The sequence below is a fragment of the Aquarana catesbeiana genome, linkage group LG02 (genome assembly GCF_042186555.1).
Source record: "Aquarana catesbeiana isolate 2022-GZ linkage group LG02, ASM4218655v1, whole genome shotgun sequence".
Classification (NCBI taxonomy): domain Eukaryota; kingdom Metazoa; phylum Chordata; class Amphibia; order Anura; family Ranidae; genus Aquarana; species Aquarana catesbeiana.
In genome coordinates, this window is record NC_133325.1 from 66830644 (window position 1) to 66839521 (window position 8878).

The window sequence follows — 8878 nt, forward strand, 5'->3', positions numbered from 1 at the left end:
CTCAAGAATCCAGTTGGACAAAGCCACATCTATGACTTACACTAGTCATGCCACTCAAAATAAACTGAACTTGATCCCCTCTCGGGCACGTTTACATGTTCCAGCACTGTCAAGTATCCGTGTGCCAGATGTGGAAATTTGGTAGGTGGACTTTCTCATTAGTGTCTGGATCCAGTAGAATGGACTCTCCATCTAGAATTGTTCCAAGCCCTTTGATACAGATGAGGGATAGTGGACATTGTACCTCTGGCATCCAAATTCAACAACAAATTGGGACAGGTATATTGCCAGGTCCAGGGACCCTCAGACCTTCACAGAGGACACTCTGGTGACTCAGTGGAATCCGTTTCACCTGATTTATGCCTTTCCAGCTTTTCCTTTATTTGCTCCACAGGTTCAATATGGTGGGCATTCTGGTGATTTTTATTGCCTCAAACTGACTCAGGAGAGCAAAATACTTAGTGATATTAAAGGCAAGGGTTTTGTTTTTTTTAAGTAACAAATATGTTATACTTACCTGCTTTGTGCAGTGGTTTTGCACAGAGCAGCCCTGATCCTCCTATTCCTGGGTCCCCCACTGGAGCGTCTGGCCCCTCCATCCTGCCGAGTGCCCCCAGAGCAGGCTCGCTCCCGAGCCGCTGCCCTGTGTGTCCATTCTCTCTCCTCATTGCCTCACTGGCTGTAATTGACAGCCAACGAAGAGGGACAGGTCGTGCAAAGCTGCTGCTCTTGTGCACATTGATGAATTGAAATGTGGCTCAGGGAAGTATTAGGGGTGCTGGGGAGGCTGCTGCACACAGAAGGTAAAAAACTTCTGCACTACGAACCACTTTAAACAAACTCGAGGCAGACTCTCCATGGGCCCTTCTGGATCAGCTGGAGCATTATCCTGTATCAATCACTGGCTGCGTCACCCTTCAAGAATCCAGTTAGAGAAACCCACATCTATGACTTACACTAGTCATGTCACTCAAAAGAAACTGAACTTGATCGCCTCTCGGGCACATTTACATGTTCCAGCCTTGTCCAGTATCCGTGTGCCAGATGTGGAAATTTGGCAGGTGGACTGCCAAATACGCTTTGGTATTTTTGACAAATTTATAAGCTATGAAAGTGGGATTCCCTTTTAACCACACCTTTAAAATGCCGGTCAAAGAAAAATGTAGATACAGAATAATGCAAGACTAGGTCAGTTAAAAAAAATATATATATATAATGTGCAATGCAGGAACCATTCTATTCTCTGAAGTAAATGGGTCAGGGCTTAAAATTATAAGGCCAAACTGAACACTCAACAAATAGGCTAACATAGTCATGTGTGGCCGGGGCTATTACGATTTTTTTTTTTTTTTTTTTTTGTCATTTTCTCAGCACAATTTGTCATATCAAGACAAGCTTTGAAAACAAGTCATTTCACAGCACAATGCCTGTTGGAATAATTTGCAGCTTGCTGGCAGGACATACTGAGCTAAAGGTTATGTCATACAAGGTCAGATGTAATTTCCCAGCTTGATGCCACCAAAAACAAACCACAGGGGTTATTTCTGTTTTTCCTCTCCATAGAAATAGATTTTAGCTACATCACTCCCCTTATTTCACCCCTAACTTGCATCCCACAAGTCTTCCACCAGAAGAATTCCCAGGATGTACAGGGACAAGATGGCCGAGATCTTGTTCTTGGAATATGCAGGCATTGTCTTGCCCTCTTCATGTATGTTGTGTGTGTCAATATGGCGCATCAAAAAGATAGCTGAGATCTCTTAGCTAAAACATTCCTACATCTGTGTAAACTTGGCGCGTGTGAGGAGTTCAGATCTCGGCAGGGGTCGCCCTGCATGCAGTTATCCTACACAGCTGCGATTGCGTAATAGTACATAACGTGGGCATAGCACAACATTGCCAAGTGTTTTTGGAGCTACACAAGAAAATATCATTGCAGAGTACAAAATGTTCACATTGATTCATTTTACTATTATAATTGCTTGGCTACTATTATAATACTCGGAGGTGACAAGAAAGACTCATGATCAACATGAGTGGTAGTCTTAAACCATGCATTCGGTCTGTGTTGGTTCCTCCAAGACCACCTTTATCCATGACTGTTTACACCTACAGTATGTGTGCTGTCTTACACTGACCCTTTGGCCTGTTAAGGTCACCTCTATAACACACTTCTCATGTTACCCCTCACAGACATAAGGAGAATCTTAGTATCTCAGTAGTAGTAATAAGCCCTAACGTACCTGGGTTTAGTTCAGGGCAGGTCTGAAGTTTGGTGACTGCAGTGAATGGGAACTGAATGTTAAAAAAAGCAATAATGGCCACTTTCTAGGCTAATAGGCAAGGAAATATCAACCAAAAGGTACAAGGGGGTGTGGATACGGTATGCAACCAACAGTTACAAAGAAAGAAATGCAATTTGATTTGCCAGTAAATGATAGTACCCGGCTGCTTCATTTTGTTTGTAAAAAAACGGCAGAGTATTTCCTTCAATCTATACCAAATCCTTATCTTAGATGAGGGTCTGCTATAGATGGTAATAGGGAACCATAATTGGTTGGAAGCTAAACAGTGGAGAGTGTGAACAAGTTTTGCTTTTTGACTGCTGGTGATTGCTGGGTTGCATTTTTAGGTTCTTTTTGGGGCTTTTCCTTGTAGCTTTTTAACACCTTTTTCTGACACTTTTTAAAGCGGTTGTATACCCGCAAAAATTTTTTTTTTTTTTTTTTTTTTACCCCTGTAAAGCAAAAGGCATAATGAGCTAGTATGCACCGCATACTAGCTCATTATGAAATATTTACCTTAGAACGAGGCGTCGGTATCTTACCTGGTCCACGCCAAGGGAGCTGTCATGTTGCCTCGGCGTGTCTTCCGGGTATCGCGGTTCCAGCGCTGTGAGTGGCTGGAGCCGCAATGTCATCACTCCCACGCATGCGCGGGAGATTTCTTACCCGGCAAGGTCCGGCAGTTGCCGGTGTCTTATCGAATTCAGTCCCCTATCATATAGTGTCCTCCCTGTACTGCGCAGGCGCAGTACGGAGGACAAAAGAGACGCCGAAAGTCTCCGAAGTTCAACAGCTGATCGTCAGCTGTACACGGCGCCTGCGCATTTATTCTTACCCTATGTCCAGGATCATTCCCTACTATCCAAGTGGACATAGAGTTAGAATAAATATTTGCCGAGCGCAGCGAGGCCGTGCCCGAAGCGTGGCGAGCGAAGCGAGCCCGCGAGGGGCCCTCTTACACTGCCATCGCTAACAAGTGCCCGAGCGCCGTGTACAGCTGATGGTCAGCTGATCAACTTCGGGCATTTTCGGCATCTCCTGCTCCTCCGTACTGCGCAGGCGCTGCGCCTGCGCAGTACGAGGCGGACACTATCTGATACGAGGACACTATATGGCAGAACACCGGGCCTTCAGCCAAGAATCCCCTGTGCGCATGCGCCGCTGCAGTCAGCGGCACATAGCGAGGGGAATATCTCCTAAACCGTACAGGTTTAGGAGATATTTTTTTTACCTACAGGTAAGCCTTATTATAGGCTTACCTGTAGGTAAAAGTTACAAAAAACACTATACAACCACTTTAAACAGCTTTTCTTTTTCTTTGCTTCCTTCAGCCTACCAATTAAAGGGAGTGGTTAATTGGTCACAGGTACTTGAGGCCTATATAACCTTCTGTAGAACTCGTGAGCCTGCTCATCTTTGAGCTTGCTGGAACTTAGACCAAGTGGAACTGACAAGTGGTGAGTTAAAAAAACAGAGTTGGAAACAAGAGGTTGTAACAGGGGTCAAGTACCTGTGTAGGGTGATTGTGTACCTGTGTATTGTAAGTACATGAGTGCTGCAAGTGCACGTGGGCTGTATTGAGTATTAGCGTCAGGTAGTACCAGTGTATTGTGAGTACCTGAGTGTTGTCTGAGTAGTGTGTGTGGATCATTAGTACTTGTGTATTGTGTGTGCACGTTGGTCAGCGAGTACCTGTGTATTGTTTTGTTGAGTATTAGTGTCAGGAAGCTAGTTGTTAGGTAATTTGGACAGGGTATAATCCCCAACCCTCATTAAATTATTAGGTACAATGCCCGGTGGGTGTGGAGATGCGACTCGGTGTACATCTTGCAGCATGTATGCGTTCCTTGATCATCCGATCGAGGGCGAATACTGCACATTGTTTCCCTGGAAGTCCAGGTACTGAATCTGGGGAAGCAACTGTCAGCACTGAGAAGTCCCTCCATACTAAAGGAGAGACAGGGACGCACATGGCAGGTGCCGACAGGGGCCAGTACAGAGGCGGGTGGAGACAAAGAGGTTCAGGCACTAGGAAAGAGTAGATGGGTGACAGTCAGGAAGGGTAGAGGGGGAAGTGCCAGGGAGGCCGATCCAGGACTGGACCATCCTAATAAGTACGCTCCATTTGAGTGACATTGGTGAAACCAGTCAGGGACCAGCACTGCTGGAGCTGAGGGACTCTCCTAGCTGCTGGGGGAAAAACTCCTCCAGTGAGAATGGGGGGGAAGCGAAGGGAAAGGAAAGACAGATTCTGGTGGTAGGGGACTCAGTTCTTAGAAGGACAGAGAGGGCAATCTGTAACAAAGACCTGAAGTGCCGAACTGTATGTTGTCCACCAGGTGCTCGGGTTCGATACATCACGGATCTGGTGGACAGATTACTGGGAGGGGCTAGGGAAGACCTGGTTGTCATAGTGCACATTGGCACCAATGACAAAGTTAGAGGCAGATGCAGTATCCTAAAGTACGATTTTAGAGACTTGGGAGCTAAATTGAGGAAAAGAACCTCCGAGGTAGTTTTCTCAGGAATACTACCAGTACATCGAGCCACACCAGAAAGGCAGAGGGAGATTAGGGAAGTAAACAAGTGGCTGAAGAGCTGGTGTAGTAAGGAGGGGTTTCTCAGTCGATCACCAGTACTATAGAAGGGACGGACTGCACCTAAATGAGGAGGGTACAGATCAGCTGGGAGTAAAGATTGACAAAAAGTTAGAGGGGGTTTTTAAACTAAGCGACGGGGGGGAGAGCCCAGAGGTAGAGATAGTCAACACAGAACATATTCCAGAGGGTAGTATTGGGGGCATAAGTGGTAGGTTGACTAAAGCACATAAAGCCAAGGTAAGTATAATAACAAGTCCTAGTTGCAATTTTGGGACACCCAAGAGGATAGTATGTGACCTGTCTAAACTTTGTGGCATGTTCACCAATGCCGGGAGCCTGAGAGATACTTTTGTACAAGGAGGATTTGGATTTTGTTGGAATTTCAGAGACCTGGTTCAACAGCTCTCATGATTGGCTGGCAACTATTCAAGGGTTTTTCCTTTATCGCAGGGATAGAGAGGGTAAGAAAGGGGGAGGGTATGCCTATATATCAAGAATAATGGAGGTGACATCACTAAGGGAGCTAGAGAGGAGGTGGAATGCTTATGGGTAGAGCTCCAAAGGGAGGAAGCTAAGGGGAAAATATTACTGGGAGTATGCTATAGGCCCTCTAACCTGAGGGAGGAGGGGGAGATGGATCTCCTATCACAAGTTGGATTAGCAGCAAGGATAGTAAGTGTTATCATAATGAGGGATTTTAATTATCCAGACATAGACTGGGCGGAGGGAACCACGCGTTTGTCTAAGGCTCGCCAGTTCCTAAATGTCTTGCAGGACTATGTCATGGTTCAGATGGTAGACGCACCAACTAGAAATAAAGCGTTACTCGATCTACTGATTACCAACAATACAGACCGGATCCCGACTGTGGAAATACTGGGCAATTTTGGGAACCGCGATCACAGGTCAATTGGCTTCAGTATAAATCACACAAATAGGAAACATGAGGGGAATACAAAGACACTGAATTTCAAAAGAGCCAGCTTCCCTAAACTACGAACCTTGCTAGAAGGCAAGAATAGGGAAAAAATCTTAGGAACAAAGAACACGGAGGAGAGATGGGTTTGGTTCAAGAGCATATTAAATAAGGGCATTAGCCAATGCATCCCATTGGGTAATAAATTTAAAAGAGCGAACAAAAGTCCTGGATGGCTTAACTCCAATGTAAAAATGCATATAAAAGCAAAGGAGAAGGCCTTCAAAAAATATGAGGTTGAGGGATGATCATCAGCATTCAGACTTTATAAAGAATGCAACAAGATATGTAAGGGTGCAATTAGGATAAGATAGAACACGAAAGACACATAGCGGAGGAGAGCAAAAAAAATCCCAAGAAATACTTTAAGTATGTAAACAGTAAAAAAGGAGGACAGACTATATTGGTCCCATAAAGAATGAGGAAGGACATCTGGTTACAAAGAATGGGGAGATGGAGAAGGTATTGAATTTATTCTTCTCCTGAGTCTTCACGAGGGAATTGGGGGGCTTCAGTAACCAAAACTGCAGTGTTCATCCTTATGACACATCACAGGAAGCACCTCCATGGTCAACAGAGGACAGAATTAAAATTGGACTTGGGAAACTTAACATTAATTAATACCAGGGACCAGATGGCTTGAATCCGAGGGTACTTAGGGTACTCAGTCAAGTAATTGCCAGACCATTGTTCCTAATTTTTACTGACATTCTACTGACCGGAATGGTACCAGATGATTGGAGAAAAGCCAGTGTAGCACCAATATTTAAAAAAGGGTCAAAATACATCCCTGGGAATTACAGACCAGTTAGCCTAACATCAATAGTATGCAAGCTCTTGGAGGGGATGATAAGGGACTACCCTGTTTCCCCCGAAAATAAGACCTAGCGTGATTGTCGGTAATGGCTGCAATATAAGCCCTACCCCCAAATAAGCCCTAGTTAAAGTCCTTGTAGGTCTTATTTTCAGGGTAGGGCTTATTTTCAGGGAAACAGGGTAGGGCTTATTTGGGGGGTAGGGCTTATATTGCAGCCATCACTGACAATCACACTATGTCTTATTTTCGGGGAAACAGGGTATATACAAGATTTTAGTAAGGAAAACGGTATCATTAGCAGTAATCGGCATGGATTCATGAAGAATCTTTCTTGCCAAACCAATCTATTAGCCTTCTATGATGAAGTGTGCTGCCATCTAGATAAAGGAAGGCCTGTAGACGTGGTGTATCTGGACTTTACAAAAGCATTTGACACAGTTCCCCATAAATGTTTACTGTACAAAGTAAGGTCCGCTGGCATGGACCATAGGATGAGTACATAGATTGAAAACTGGCTACAAGGGCGAGTTCAGAGGGTGATGATAAATGGGGAGTACTCGGAATTGTCAGGGGTGGGAAGTGGGCTCCCCCAGGGTTCTGTGCTGGGACCAATCCTGTTTAATTTGATCATAAACGATCTGGAGGATGGGATAAACAGCTCAATCTCTGTATTTGCGGACGATACTAAGCTAAGCAGGGCAATAACTTCACCACAGGGTGTGAAAACCTTGCAAAAAGATCTGAACAAATTAATGGGGTGGGCAACTACATGGCAAATGAGGTTTAATGTAGAAAAGGTTTAACCTTAAACTGCGTAGAGGGTTCTTTACTGTAATGCCCCGTACACACGATCAGAAATTCCACCAGCAAAAGTCGGATGTGAGCTTTTGGTCAGAAATTCCAACCATGTGTATGCTACCTTCGGACTTTTGCTGGCAGAATTCCAGCCAGCAAAAGATTGAGAGCAGGTTCTCTATTTTTCGGTCAGAAAAAGTCCCTATCCGAAAATGCGTTGGTCTGTATGGAATTCGGACGCGCAAAAAATCACACATGCTTGGAAAAAATTTGAAGCATGCTAGAAAGCATTGAACTTCATTTTCTCGGCTCGTCATAGTGTTGTATGTCACTGCGTTCTTGATGGTCAAAAGTTCAGAGAACTTTTGTGTGACCGCATGTATGCAAGGCAAGCTTGAGCGGAATTCTGTCGGAAAAACCATCCAAGTTTTTTCTGACGGAATTTCTGATCGTGTGTATGGGGCATTAAAGCGGCAAGGATGTGGAATTCCCTTCCACAGGCGGTGGTATCAGTGGGGGGCATTGATAGTTTCAAAAAACATTAGATAAGCACTTCAACGACCGCAACATACAGGGATATACAATGTAATACTGACATATAATCACAAGCATAGGTTGGACTTGATGGACTTGTGTCTTTTTACAACCTCACCTACTATGTAACGGTAGGTGTCCCAATACTTTTGGTAATATAGTGTATATCAGTGATAGCTGTTAAATGCAGGATTTCCAGTTACTTTCTCTCTTGGTGAAAATGATCCCTGGGACAAATAGTGAGTATAAATCTCCCTAAAAGGCAAACAAAAAAATCATACCAGGGGAACTAATCCGTCAACACAATATCCAAAACTAGGGTAAAAAGTTTTGATTGGAGTTGTACTTTTATTATTTTTTTAATGAACACATAATTGCATCAAAAGGTGTCTGTTACATGTGGATTGGGCTTAGGTTAAGTGTATCTCCAGACAAATTTATTTCCTGCGTTGGATGGAATGGGTAAGGATTAGACCTCCTGTGGGGATTTTACTGCAGGGCTTTGTTAAATGGATTTCCGCTCGTGCTGACAACAATTTCAAGGGAAGGTTAGAACCCCCTGTCAGCTTTTAATTGCAAGTATAAATCAAGACCAAAGTATAGTGCTACAACCCAATCCGACGGTTCCCGGGCTAGAGCTTATACATCACCGTGCCAGACTAGCAGTCTCCATCTGCTTATGTATGATCATCCAAACCACGAGGAGTCGGCAATAAGGTGAAAGTAAAAAATGATTCTTTAATAATTACAAGGAGTAAAATGTTCCATAGGACAACCGAGACTGGTGCGTTTCAGTCTATGAAGACCTTATTCATAGCTCGTAAGGTCTTCATAGACTGAAGCTCATCAGTTTTGGTTGTCCTATGGAACA